Source organism: Pinus tabuliformis, chromosome 7 (assembly GCF_031772625.1).
Source record: "Pinus tabuliformis cultivar Carrire ecotype Pingquan chromosome 7, CPIR1, whole genome shotgun sequence".
Lineage (NCBI taxonomy): Eukaryota > Viridiplantae > Streptophyta > Pinopsida > Pinales > Pinaceae > Pinus > Pinus tabuliformis.
Window position 1 is genome coordinate 1,016,538,988 of NC_142293.1, and position 15,846 is coordinate 1,016,554,833.

The window sequence follows — 15,846 nt, forward strand, 5'->3', positions numbered from 1 at the left end:
TATGCTGGGGGCATGTAAAATGATTCGAGCAGTTTTACCGCGGAATTTATGCTCGTTAAAAAATAGAAAAGCGAGATCCGAGCAGTTTTAGCACATAGTTCATGCTCGTTAAAAAATAAACATAAGATCGAGCAGTTTTACCGCGAAATTTATGCTCGTTAAAAAATAGAAAAGCGAGATCCGAGCAGTTTTAGCACATAGTTCATGCTCGTTAAAAAATAAACATAAGATTGAGCAGTGTTTTGGCGCATTCAAGCTCGTTAAATAAAGAATGAACCTATCCTGGTAAATAATCATTGTGATCGTAAATTTATTAGCCATAAAAAGCCTTGGTCGTGTTTGCACCTGCCACCTCCATTCCATTTGGCCGATCGTTCACCTCCATATGATTGTTTACCCATTTTGAGGAATAGCTGCGAAGAGTGATTTCACCTAGCCATCCTTGTGACACTGCCGTGATTGGAAAATTCCAACCTGTACCTGGAATCTGCTGCTATCCCTGTTTATCACTCGTTCCTCAAAAGACGAGTCTTCTTTGAGCTCTTTTCAACTGACTTGTAAAATATGAAAAGTTTGCCGAGTTTTGGCCTTCTAGCTCGTTAAAGTGACCGGAAGAGCTATCCCTCCTCTAGATTTTAATCTTTTTGGACCTGAGGGATTATTGCACAAAAAGGTCGAGCGCTTGTTTTATTCGGCTCGTTAAAATTATCGAAAACTCATCCCTTCTGTATTGTTTTATACTTTTTCGGACTTAAGGGATTAGATGACGAAAAAGGAATTTTGGAGTTAACTTTCTGTACCTTTTCAGACTCTCTAAAAATGAAAAGGACCGAGTTTTCCTTGTCGTTAGGCTCGTTAAAATGATTAAATAGCGACAAACTTGTCTTTAGACGAGAACGAGTTTCCCTATCGCTAGGCTCGTTAAAACATAGCGATGGGCTTGCCCGAAGGGCAAGTTATAGAACAAGCATATGTTATCCTCCTCAAGCTTGACAAAAATAAAGAGGTACTGGTCAGAAATGACTGGGGAAAAATTGGGAGAACCTCAAAGCCTTAATGGTAGCAAGTCGCTCTTGAACATGACACTTTTCCTCTGTATCACATCGGGTTGGGTTGTTTCGTTCACTGGTCTCATCACCATGGTCTTCGCCAAACCATCCACATTTGGGTAATGCTACCGATACATTGCATCAGTGTCGTTATATGTTCAAGAGATGTTGTTCCGAAAGAGTCAACCGTGTCCCATCCACTGCCATACATTATCCTTCATCCACTCATGATTGCCACCCTGAATCATATTTCACAAGATTGTTTTCACCTCCGCTAAAATCATCAGCTCCGTTCCGTGTCACTGATGTGGGATTCATTAAGGCCCTCCTTTGACCGATCGCTTCTTGTCGACTTCAGCTCATTATCCAAGAAGTTGATCTAGGAACAGCCCCCTCAGTACTTTGAAGCTTGCATGCCTCAATGGCAAGTTTCTCACTTCCGGCGACAGGTATACATCAATGACCTTCGACCAGAAGATTTTGCGTGGTGTTCGACGCCAAGTCCTTTATTCACACCACGTGAATTGTACTGCAGTACCTTGAGGGTCATTATCATTATCGGTGATTCCTCTCGCGCTTGTTAACGGTTTACATCATTGACCGGTAATCAAGCGATGTCCTTCCATGTTCGACTTCAGCGCAATTCTCACATGGATCGACTTGTACTTAGAGTGAAGATCAAACGAGTTTGAAGACCCCGGATCTAGTTTCATCCATCCGGGATGCGATATATATTCAGGAAATATAAAGACATTTGACATGTACATCATTGCAGCATATGATCATCCTACTCAAAGGATGATAATTTCAGCAGAGAATTATCAGTCTACCATCAGACGATCGTCTGTCCTATGTACCAAAATGAATTTATAAAGTTGACCATGGGAATGCCCGCCTCAGCTAGATCATGAAAGCAGAATGAAAAATAATGTATTGTATTGTATTTTATTACAAGTCACCTCTCAGCGATTGAATGAACTTTGGATCCTCCTGATAAAGCATTTCACCAGATAAACGACCTCATACTTTAGGGGGCAACTGTTATAGACATTTTTGTGCCTTACAGCATGAAGCATGAAATGTCAATAATCTAAGGGATCCAAAGTCCCTAAACATGTTGTTCCTACCCCTAGAGGAACAAGGTCAGCAAACCACAGAACTGAATATCAGTTCTCCACCTAAAAACACTCAAAAACAAGCTAATTCTGGATCATGTCAACTACTCCACTGAGCATCCGCGCTGAATGTCAACTGCTCCACTCTGTACCTGCGCTGAATGTCAACTGCAAAGAAGGCTACCTGCGCTGGGCGAGTTTGGCCAAGTGGCACAGTCATTCCTCAAGGTGTCAATGCACAGGAAGCTTCCAAAATGACACTTGGATCAGAGAATTCACCTAATGATGAGTAAGAGGGTCTAGATCTCCAAGTGGAAGCAAGAACCTCCAAGTGGACTCAAGAACTGAAGAATAACTGAAGTGGGAGAGGACACTAGTCAGCTTCATGCCAGCCTCAAGCTGACTCATCCTTTCTCCAAAACTCCTATATATAGAGCTCTCTCATGAGGTCTAGGGAGGCTGGAATCTTGTGAATGTAAGGAAGTGCTGTTGGTTTGAGTATAGAACTATTGGGTGACTTGCTTGAAGGAGGTGAAGAGGAGATTTCTTTCTACTGGGAGGTGATGCTGGATTGGGCCTTTTATGGTTGTATTACTTCCTGAACTTTACTTCTTCCATTAATAAAGCATTTGAGGTTCTTCTATATGCATGTGTCTCAATGGTGTATTGTTATACTTATGTATTTGATTTATTCTAATCCTTGAATCAATTATGAATGTATGCTTCTTGTAGTTTCCCTCTCTTGTTATTTTGCAGGATCTTGGTGTAGTTGGGCCAGTGAAAGAGCAAGGAGCTGGGAGCAAGCAACAAAGAGAGAAGATTGGATCAATCATTAGCGGAAGACATCGGTTAGTGGATCTCTTCCTCCTCTCTCTTACATCTCATAAAGAAGAAATCTTAGATAGCTTTGCTTCGATTGTTGCTGAGGTACTATCACCCTTAGAGTGGGATAGGGTCATTCCGTATTGGATACTTTTCCCAACAACACATCTGATCAACCCTAAGCATTTTTGCAATCTGAATTTTTATGTCATTCCTTACCAACTCGGTGAGGGGAATAACTATTTTCAATTTAGAAATTTCATTTCCAAACTAAAAAGATTAGATTGATTTTCTACCTCTTTTGAAGCAATGTCCTTCCTTTCTGTTTGGCCTTTAGCTTGAGGTTGCTTCCTTTGGCTTTTAGTTTGCAATTATTTATCCTTCCTCACATTGCTAGTGGAGGCTTCATTGTTTATATCCCGATTCAGTATGACAATATATTTGTCTTTATTCTGGCCTGCAGGAGTGGTTTCTTTGTTTGGTGTGTCCTTTTGTAAATTTTGTCTTTTCTGAGTTAGAGTAACAAGTACATTTATATTCCTTAAATTGTACTACTTTTGGAGATGAATGAGGGCATTCTGGTATCCTCTTTGGTACTCTTCAATCCTATAATCTAATAGATCTTTGCTTGAAAACACAAATTGTTGATCATTTGGTATGAGAGAGTCTTCAAAAAACGGATCTTCCTCTGTTAGAAAAGTAGGCAGTTCATCTTCTTGAAAGAAGTGATTTTCTTCTACAATTTCTTCTTCATCTTCTTCCTGACCTTCAATGTAGTTTTTCTAAAATGGAGCTCTTACTTGAATTTGAGGATCTTGATTTTGCTACTCTTTCTGTCGATTTCTGAACTGTTGTTGTTGCTGTCCACAAAAGCTAGGATTCCTCACTGATGGTTCAGCTTGTCGATTAGTTATGGGTATTATATCCATAATTCTCTCCATATTTTTTATCAGATTGTCAAGCTTTGCATCAGATGATGATGTAGGCTCTTCTTTGAAGACAACTTTCTCCTCCACCCTCTCTGGCTTTGATTTTGACTTCTTAGTGAGAAAATTGGATTCACCACTGATTGCATTCCGTTGCATCTCTTCAAGAGTAGTTGGGTCTCTTTCTCTGAGCTGGTAGGCCATATCAGGATAATGAAGAAGAGCCAAACCAGGAGGAGGTTTCATATCATTAGGTATAGAATTGTACACTATATAAAATTTTGATGTGAATTCCTGAACTGTTTCTTTAGGGTTCCTTTTCATTGAATTATACTCAGCCAATATATGTAATGGGTTTTTCTTCTCTTGCCAACGAGCTAGAAATAATTCAGTCAATCTTTGAGAATTTTTAATAGAATTCGTAGCCATACATCGAAACCATTTCTTAACATCTCCTGGGAAACTCTGAGTGATAATCCTCATTTTGGCATTCTCCTCATCAATTTCTTCTAAATCAATGAAGTCTATTAACTTGCCAACATGTTGTTGAGCTGTAATTTCTGCTCTTCCTGTTGAGATTGCAACAAGATGATGGAGCTTAGTGGAAAGGAGTCACCTTCACTAAGTGGGCCTGCAGGCAAATTATGGCACAAAGCCTATTTTTGGATCACAGCAGGAGTGATCAAAGTCTATTTTTAGACTGGCTGTCAAAAATAGAAAAGTCAAATATTATTGTCTCATAATAATATCTGGACTATAAACTTTATCTTATTCTCTTGGAGCACTTCAGTTTGAGCTACAGATGTGGCACATGCAGCTGTTAGAAAGAAATACACTTTCTTTGTGGGTCAGTTGAGTTGTTGCATGCATGACTTCAGTTAGAACTCAAGCAGTTGAGTTTGGTGGAGTTGATTGTGGAGTTGATGGAGTTGTGTTCAGTTTGACTTGGTTAAACTAGTTGTAATTAGTCTAACTGCAAATAGACTAATGATGAGTTGTTAAACTAATTATTAACTCATAAAGAAACTAAAGAATACATCAGTTAACTCAGTTGCCTGTCAGTGCATGTACAGTTCAACAGGGACAGGTGTTAGAGGATCAAATTGCTATCAATTGTGACTATAGTTGTGCATGAGGATTTGTACAAGCAATGATTTCAGTATGCCAATGAGTATTGCATTGATTTGCCCAGTAGAATAGCCTGTGCTCACGTGATTTCTAGTGTGAGTGATTCTCAGCAGGTTTATGCAATAGAGGTAGGAAAAGCAGTGGAGTAGATTTGAACTTGTGACTTGTTTGAGTCTGAGCTGGTATGTGTGTAACAGGTGCAGATAGTGCTAGATACTTGTGAGAAGTATTGACTATGTAATGTTACATGTTCTCAATCATTAATATACAGATAGTGTGGGGTTTTCAGCTGTAAGATTTCCCCGGGAAACATACTGTGTTAATGTGTGCATGCTATTGATGTTTTATTGTTATTAATGCTGCTAAATTGTTGATCAACGTAGAGGAGCTTATGTATTGTGTATGTATTCCGCAATAGTACATGATCAGGATAATCTCCAATGAATATGTGTTTATTATTCAAAATTTCTACATGGTATCAGAGCTGTTGATCATCAGATCTACTATTCAGGAAGTGTTTACATCTTATTTCTTCAGGCAGAGTCTGTAATTAGGCCAGGTAGCCTCTGGATTCATCCTTCCTTTGGAAGGTGAGATATCCAGTGAGTGCCCATACAGTCAATCTCTGTATGAGAAATATTTTGTTCTCACGAATCTTAGACCTGAGGTGGTTGAGTTTGGAGCTGGTGGAATTCGAATTTGCAGCAGTGTTTTCTTGGTGTCAACGAGGCAATGTCTTTCAACGGATTGTGATTGGAGTATGCTCTTGAGGGAAACTCAAGCTATATTGCATGGAAGGACAAGATGGAGGCAGTATTGGATGATAACGGGCTGAAGGAGTTCATAGAGATGGATGTCCCAAAGCCTACTGATGCTACTCAAGCTGATGCTTGGCAAAAGAAGACCACAAAATGTCAAAGGATTCTATTGGAGGGCATGAAGGATCACATTATGTCCAGCCTGCATGGAAAGACTTCTCCATACTTGATGTGGAAGGCTTTAACAGATCTATTCCAAAGCAAGAGCGATTAGAGGAAGCTGGTGCTCAAAGATAAACTCAAAAACATCAAATGCGAGAGGGTGACAGTATGCCCAAGTATCTCACGAAGTTCACTCAGTGTCGAGATGAGCTGGGAAGTATGGGGGTTACTGTCGATGATGAGGATTTGGTGAGCTTGGCTCTCCTTGGTCTTTCAAAGAGTTGGCATTCCTATCAGGACTCTATCAATGGTCGAGAGAAATTGCCAGGATGGGAAAGACTGTGGTCAGATCTTGTGCAGGAGGAGATCAGGCGAAGTACCAGGGACGGATCTTCATCGAAGGGAGCTGATGAAGAAAATTGCACTTTGGATGCCAAAGCAAAGAACGGGAAGATAAAGAAAGCTTCTTAGTCTGGTGTGAAAGGCAAGAAGTAGGACATGTCCAAGGTGAAATGTTTTCACTGTCACCAGCACAGACACTATGCCACTAATTGTCTACAGAAGAAGAAGAACAAGCAAGTTGTTGGATCTGTAGCAGGAGAGGCTCTAGCCTCGCAGTTTGAGCTTGATTTTTCATTGATCTCATGCTTGGTTTCAAGTGTGATGGGATTGGTGTGGTTCTTGGACAATGGCGCGTCTTTTCACATGACGGGAGATCAAGATTTGTTTTCTGATCTGGAGGACAAAGATCTTGGAGTGCACATCGAGATGAGCGATGATGGTAGATACAGTGCGACCAGTATCGGTACCATTTCCTTTGAGAGGGAGTCTAGTAAACCCTTCATATTGAAGGAAGTCATGCATGTTCCAGGATTGAAGAAGAATCTTATCTCTATGGTGATGTTAGAGGAAAAGGGGTATGATGTTTTTTTCAGCGAGGGAAAGGCTTTCCTGCGCAGCAAGACAACTGGTGAAACATGAAAGATAGGGGTTCGAGTGAGGAACCTTTATCAGTTGCATGTAGATGGATGCGCAGCAATGGCATGCAAGGCAGAAGGATTGGTGATCCGGGATGATGGCGAGTTGTGGCACATGAGATTGGGTCACCTTCACCATGGAGCCTTGAAGATACTGCAGCAGATCACTACAGGGCTTCCTAAAGGCACCCTTGCGTAGTTAGATCAGTGCAAGGGGTGTACTTTGGGGAAGTTTGTGAAATCCGCCTTTCACGAGAAGGATACTTGTGCCACGATGATCCTTGAGAGAATTCACATAGACGTGTGTGGACCTTTCTAAGTTGCTTCGACAACAAAACACAGGTATTATGTGATTTTTGTTGATGATTTCTCTAGAAAGTGTTGGATCTTCTTCATGCAGAAGAAGAGCAAGACATACTCAAAGTTCTGTGAGTTCAAAGCACTGGTCGAAAAGGAGTCAGGGAAGAAGGTGAAGGCTCTTAGGAGTGATAATGGTGGTGAATACATCTCTGATGAGTTCAAGGATTTCTACAAGGCAGAAGGGATTCGAAGAGAGCTCATAGCTCCCCATAACCCATAGCAAAACAAGGTTGTTGAGCGGAAGAACAGAACGATCGTGGGTGTTGCACGGGCGATGTTGCATGATCAGGGCCTACCCCTTCACTTGTGGGCAGAAGCATGCAATACAGCAGTTTATGTGTAGAACCGTTGCCCTCACAAGATACTTGGCATGAGTACACCCAAGGAGGCTTCTTCTGGTAAGAAGCCTGATCTTTCTCATTTGAGGATTTTTGGTGCTAACGTTTACATGCATGTGATGAAGGATGCCAAGAAGAAGTTGGAGCTGACTCCAGAGGTTGGGATATTTGTGGGGTACACTGATATGCCCCATAACTATCATGTGTATTTGACAGACAATGGTAAGACTGTTGTGCGATGGGATATAAAATTTCCGGAGGAGAAATCCATGAAGTGTTCGCTTGAGAGGGAGCTACACTTGCATGCAGATGAGGAGCTGTTAGTTCCTAAGGGTGAGCTTCAAGACGTGGATCAGCCACAGGACGAGGTTCATGGAGTGGAAGAAACCACTCATGCAGCGCCAACCATTAGAGGGCGAAAGCGCTTGACAAAAGTTGAGTGACTGGCTCAAGATGCAGAGAAAGTTGTAGGCCCACCTATAACCCAATGCAAGTAGAGACAGTCACCTGATCGGTACACTGGATACATGGCTCTTATGAGCAAGTGTGTTGTGACTAAGCCATCCTCTTTCGAGGAAGCTGTGGAGGATCCCGCATGGGTAGACGCCATGGTGGAAGAGTATGATTCTATTTTCAGAAACAGTGCATGGGAGATTGTTCCTAGACTAGAAGGGAAATCAGTGGTGGGTTCGAGATGGATCTACAAAGTTAAGCAGGCAGCTGATGGGAGTGTAGAGAAGTACAAGGCAAGATTTTTTGCTCGAGGCTTTTCATAGATAGAGGGTATCGATTATGAGGAGACCTTTTCACCTGTCGCAAGGTATTCTTCCATACAGACGATTCTTGCTCTCTTAATGAAAATGGGGTGGAACATTCATAAGATGGATGTGAAGACTGTGTTCCTCAATGGAGTCATTGAGGAGGAGGTGTACATTGAGCAACCTGAAGGTTTTGAGATCTTCAGCAGTGAGTCGCATGTGTGCAGGCTCAAGAGAGCGTTGTATGGGTTGAAACAAGCACCACGTGCTTGGTACACATGGATAGACAGCTATTTCATTGGACTTGGATTCTCCAAGAGCGAGGCAGATCCTAACCTATACCAGATTTTGGTGGAGGGTAAGTTGCTTATCATTGTACTGTATGTATATGATTTGATTCTAACAAGTGATGAGTTGTTGATACTTTCATGCAAGGATGATCTTGCTAAAGAGTTTGAGATGAAGGACTTGGGCCTCCTTCATTATTTCCTGGGATTGGAAATATGGCAGCTCAGTGGTGGACTGTTTGTTTCTCAGGGTAAGTATGCTCGGGAGATACTAGAGAAGTTCAACATGCATGGCTGCAAGCCTGTTAATACTCCTCTTCCTGGAGGTTGGAGGAAGGAGGATGCCACTTCGGCAGAAGAAGTGGATGCCACTATTTATTGATAGTTGGTGGGGTCGCTTATGTATCTGGTCAATACACGACCCGATATATGCTATGCAGTTAACCAACTTTCACAAGCTATGTTAATCGTACCAAGCTCTTTTGGAAGGCGAGCAAGCATGTATTGCGCTATTTGAGAGGCACATCGGGATATGGCTTGTGGTATAGACAGGAGGATGAGGTGAAGCTATGTGGCTTCACGGATGCAGATTTGGCAGGGAGCCCAATGGACAGAAAGAGCACATCAGGAGGGGTCTTCAGTATCGGGTCGACAGCGGTTTCTTGGTACAACAGGAAGCAGAGATCCATGGCACTCAGTTCAGCAGAGGCCGAGTATATGGCAGCAAGTTTGGCTGCATGCGAGGCTATATCGATGAGAAATATTCTGGTCGATTTTTTCGTTCTCATTTGGATCCTACTGTGATTTATTATGATAACCAGAGTTGCATTAAACTCTCGGCTAATATTGTATTTCATGATAGATCTAAGCATATTGACATCAGGTACCATCATATCAGAGATTGTGTGCAGCGGAGAATCATGTTACTTTCATAAATTCCAACAGAGGATCAGGATGTCGATATCTTGACGAAGGTGCTCACCAGGAGCAAATTCGAATACCACCGAGGCAGGATAGGGGTTGCTGATAATCCATATCTTGTCGAGAGGGAGTGTTGAGATTACAACAAGATGATGGAGCTTAGTGGAAAGGAGTCGCCTTCACTAAGTGGGCCCATAGTCAAATTATGGCACAAAGTCTATTTTTGGATCACAGCAGGAGTGATCACAGCAGGAGTGATCAAAGTCTATTTTTAGACTGGCTATCAAAAATAGAAAAGTCAAATATTATTGTCTCATAATAATATTTGGACTATAAACTTTATCTTATTCTCTTGGAGCACTTTAGTTTGAGCTACAGATGTGGCACATGCAGCTATTAGAAGGAAATACGCTTTCTTTGTGGGTCAGTTGAGTTGTTGCATGCATGACTTCAGTTAAAACTCAAGTAGTTGAGTTCGGTGGAGTTGATTGTGGAGTTGATGGAGTTGTGTTCAGTTTGACTTGGTTAAACTAGTTGTAACTAGTCTAACTGCAAATAGAATAATTATGAGTTGTTAAACTAATTATTAACTCATAAAGCAACTAAAGAATACATCAGTTAACTCAGTTGCATGTCAGTGCATGTACAGTTCAACAGGGACAAGTGTTATAGGATCAGATTGCTATCAGTTGTGACTATAGTTGTGCATGAGGATTTGCACAAGCAATGATTTCAGTATGTCAATGAGTATTGCATTGATTTGCCCAGTAGAATAGCCTGTGCTCATGTGATTTCCAATGTGAGTGATTCTCAGTAGGTTTATGCAATAGAGGCAGGCAAAGCAGTGGAGCAGATTTGAACTTGTGACTTGTTTGAGTCTGAGATGGTTTGTGTGTAACAGGTAGAGATAGTGCTGGATACTTGTGAGAAGTATTGACTATGTAATGTTACATGTTCTCAATCATTAATATACATATGGTGTGGGGTTTTCAGCTATAAGCTTTCCCCATGATACATACTGTGTTAATGTGTGCATGCTATTGATGTTTTATTGTTATTGATGCTGCTAAATTGTTGATCAACGTAGAGGAGCTTATGTATTGTGTATGTATTCTGCAATAGTACATGATCAGGATAATCTCTAATGAATATGTGTTTATTATTCAAAATTTCTACACTTCCATCAAACAAAGGAAGTCTTTGACCATAGTTCTGAGGAAAAGTAGTAAGTTGAGCAGGTAGTAAAATAGGTGAAAATATTGCCATGACTACTGGAGAAAGTGAGGATGTTACAATGGATTGTGTAAGTAAGTGTGGTGATGCTGATGAGGATGATGGAACTACTAAAATGGGTTGTAGAGGCATGGATGGAACGAACAGGGGAGGTAGGAAAGATGATGAAACTGAAACTTTAGGAGATGTGGTAGATGAGCTTGGAGGTGAAAAAGAGGATGAAGTTGTGGCTAGGTATTCAAGTTGATATTGAACAAAAGCTTTTTCAGTAGTGATCTAGAGTTGGTCAGCAAGGCTTTGAAGCTTATCAAAATTTAACCACAATTCATGATCAGTCTTTGTAGACAAAAATTTTGAAGAAAAAGAGTGAGTTTCAACCTTTAAAGGTTCTAATGTTATATTATATATACAGAAATCAGACTTGGACCTTGTAAGTGATAATTCTATCTACTCTTCAAAAGGAATTTGCTTAAAATCGAATAGGTGCTTAGGCAGAGAAGTTGTTCTTTTAATTTCACGAAGTGCACTTTTAGTGATGGGTAGTCTAATTTTTTCTGAGTAGTCTTTCTAGATCTTCAACAATGAAGGGTGGATTTGGGTCAAGATTTGACCTGGTATGCCTTTTGGAAGCCAGAATGTATACACCCTAAACTGATGAGATTTATGAATTCAACCTAACTTCGAATACTGGAAACTGAGAGGTACAGAACTAGTTCTTTGAAAGCTCTTAGATATTTCCCATGAATAATTTAATAGCCATTCCTTGGCAATGGTGCCAAAGATGTTGGCCCTTACAATCTCCTAGGCTGAAAAGGAAATCAACAAGGGTAACCTCGAAGCACTTCATCTCAGTAGCTAGCCCTACTGAGCATGAGAGGGATCTTTCTAAGTCTCTTATCAGTGATATGACTTTAAATAAAATGATTTTTAAGCTAGATATGTGTATTTTCTTGTGAAAACTTGGTTTTTAAGGATTTATTGAACTTAGGGTTTGGAGCCACAACCAGGTCTAGGTTGTGGGAATACAGGACCAAACATAAGAAGGAGCTAGATGTCAGAAGCCATGGGGTAATTTGAGTATTTGTCAGTGTAGTATAGAGGATATAGTGTGGAAGAAACTAATGAGCATAAATAAACATGATTTCATTAGCTTAGGAAGACAAAACACATAACCATGAAAACTAGATAACAAAGATTGAAAAACAAGAATTATGAGTATTTTATCACAAGGCATTCATATAAAGAAGATATATAATGTCAGATAAAGATGTTTAGACCATGAGAAAACAAAAATAATGAAGTACAAGCACCACGAACTCATTGGGCTAGAGTTCCTTGAAAATAACTGCAACTTGTATCTGTATTAGTTGAACGATGATTACAATGCAAGCCTCCTTCACAAAAAGTTAAACCTTCTTCTCCTGAACTGAAATGATACTTATAGACTCTCCTACACCACTCACCCACCTTCAGGAGTATAATTCCTACGTGGATGTACTGACTCCAATATTCTCTCGACCAACAGGTGAGAGTGAGAAGGTGCAACTCAAACACTTCATGAAGAATTTGTTTAGGAGTTTTCTTCTTTTATGAGGCCTTATAAACATAAAAAACAACCTATGATGTACATTTATTCATGCCTACATCACCTAGCCTCCTAACTAATGCCATTACATACAAAATCCTGACTTTGACCAAGTCAGACTGAAAACTAGAAATTTTACATAGTGAATTTTTCCAAATAAAAAACACAGAAAGTGGAGAAGCACCGCGCTGACTTTGAGTTGCTTTTTAGGTGCCTTCCAGGGGTCAAAATGAAAATATGAGAGAATGCTAAACTAGCCCTTCAAGTATAGCTTCTATAAAAGTTTGAATTTATAAATTTTGAGCATGGGAAGACCTTCAAAAATCCCTTCTCCCAAGGTCACTCCAGAAGTGTAGCGCCTGTCAAAAAATGGTCTAGAATGCTAGTTTTTTGCCACTTTTTTGCATTTTTCTCCAAAAATAAGCCACCTCTGCAAAATCAAAGAAAATGGGTTTTAATAGGATGTCAATATATTTCCAAAAATGTATACCTTTCCTCAAATGGAGACCTGAGGAAAATCACAACGCCTTTTAGAGCAGCTCAATTTCTGAACTTAGACCACAAATTCTCAAAAAACTCAAAATGCTCAGAATTTGCTTAAAATTGGAGGGAAGTGGTAAAAATAGGTTTTTTATAGCTTCATGGATGCTTCATCAAGCATCTCCAAGTTTCCCTCATCCTTTTGGTCTTTCTTGGCCTCCTTGAGCTTATTTTCAAGTTGTTTTACCTTGACATTGGCGATCATGTTTTGAGCTTGATAGTGATGTCCCATTTGTCTGAGAAATTGATCGTCTCTATTTGCCTTCTCAAGGAGCTTCTCCAATGTTCATTCACCCTATTAAGTCAATATTATTTATCTTTATGAACCTCTAGGGAAATCCTTTCTTCTAGGTCAAGGTCTTCATTAAGCAAAATGTGTTCTTATTGCTCTTGCAAAGCTTTCTGGAGGCCTCTTGTCCTTGGTATTTTCTTTTTTCCTCTCACCTCTGATGCTTCAGGGTTTCTTGATGTCACGATCTTGTTACCCTTGCCAATTTTTTGCATTAGCATGGTTTTTTCCTTTTTTAGGATTAACTCCTTTGCTTTGAGTTGACCGTTTTCCTGTTCAAGGAATGATATAACATAATTTTCCCTTTCTAGATTTATTGCCAGCTCCTTGATTTGGTAGTCCAGGTCCCTGATAGTCTGTCTCGTGATTGAAGTGTGATCTTCCACCTCTAAATCAATAAGATTAATGTTATGAAACCAGCACAAGAAAAGATAGATCAACGCCTTAGAATTCAACCTCTTCGAGGGGGCAACCTCCTTTACATTACATAAATGAACAATTCTTGGATGATTCAAATGAAAAAACCTCCTTTCTATATATAGGAGTCTAAGGAGTCACAATATAATCCAGCCGACCTAACAATAATAATATAAAGCCACAAAAATAACAATAGAGGGATTCTATGGGGCACAGTAATAGCAATATGGGGGCAATAGGGGCACAACAATATTAATAAGGGGTATAACTACAATAGTAATGGGGTAATCACTAGTATTATGGGGACCCAACATGCCCCTCTCCTTCAAAAAAGTGTTGTCCTCAACGCTTGAGTAGTTCTGGATACTTCTACATAAAATTCTCATCCTCCCATGTGGAATTTTCAGCGGATAAGTTCTTCCACTTGATAAGATACTCTGAAATTGATTGATTTCGTAGCTGTCGAGTTCTTGTTTCTGTGACTGCTTCCGGTTCCAATATAATTTTTCCTTCCTCGTCAAGTTCTGGCAATATTGTTTGAACTGGGAGCTTGTCGCCTATAACCTTCTTTAAACATGAAACATGGAAAACTGGGTGCAATCGAGAAGCTGCAGGAAGCTCCAATTTGTATGCCATAGTACCAATCTTTTGCAACACCTTGTATGGACCATAATACTTTGGTGATAATTTATTATCCTTCTTAGCTTGCTTGAGGGACATTTGCTTATATGGTTGTAGCCGTAGGAATACCCAATCACCTACATCAAAACTTCTTTCACTGCGATGTTGATCTGCCTGTTGTTTCATTTATTATGTGCCAACACGAGGTTATCCTTTAAGAGTTGGAGGACTTGTTGTTGATGTTCAATGTGATGTTCCACTGCCTGAACCTTAGAATTTTCTCTTAAATATGATGTGATGGATGGTGGTTGATACCCATAAAGTGCCATAAATGGGGTCATTTTTGTTGTTGTATGGAAGGAAGTGTTATACCACCATTCAGCCAAAGGCAACCATTTGACCCATTGTGTCTGTTTATCAGATACAAAGCAACGAAGATATCCTTCCAAACATTTGTTTATTATCTCAGTTTGCCCATCAGATTGAGGATGATAAGATGAGCTATGAGCTAACTGAGTACCAAGACAAGAAAATAATTCTGTCCAAAAATTTCTAGTGAAAATGGGATCTCTGTCACTTACAATAATCTTTGGGTTTCCATGTAGCTTTTGAATTGTTTCCATAAATGCAGTAGAAACTGTACTATCTTTAAATGGATGTGATAATGCACAAAAGTGTGCATACTTGGTAAGTTTGTCAACTACCACCATGATGACACTCTTTCCCTCAGACTTGGGTAAACCTGTGATAAAATCCATTGAAACCTCCTCCCAACATTGGCTTGGAATGGATAAAGGTTTTAATAGACCCAGTGTCTTAATTGTTTCAACTTTATTTTGTTGGCAAACCAAACATTCTACCACAAACTTTTGAATATCTGATTTAAGGCCATCCCAAAAAAATTCCTTCTTAACCCTGTGGTAAGTTTTTAAAAATCCTGAGTGCCCTCCTAAGGGAGAAGTGTGCAATTCCATAAGAATCTTTTGTTTTAGCTGGGAATTCTTACAGAGGTATAAGTGATCTTTGTACCATAATGAATCATTTTTCCAGCTAAATGTATCAGACGTACTGGAATCTTGTTATAACTTTCGAATAAGTGCCCACACTTCTTCGTCATTCTTCCATTCCTCCCTTGCTTCATTTATCCAATCTGGTTGGATAATAGAAATGGCGCACAACAATGCTTCCACATCCTCATCCTTTCTTGAGAGTGCATCTGCCACCACATTTTGCTTCCCTTTTTGTAGATGATTTCAAAGTCATAACCCAACATCTTTGTGACCCACTTTTGTTTCTCTTCAGAGGATAATCTTTGTTCTAAAAAGTATTTAAGGCTATCATGATCCGTTTTTACCTTGAAGTGTCTTCCCATTAGGTAGGGTCGCCATTTCTTAAGTGCATGGAGTATTGCCAACATTTCCTTCTCATAAATAGCTTTGCTTAAAAACTTTCCCTTGATTGGACGACTTTCAAAAGCAATGGGTCTTTCATCTTGCATTAGAACAGTACAAATTCCATTTCCTGAAGCATCACATTCCACAATAAAGGTTTTTGTGAAGT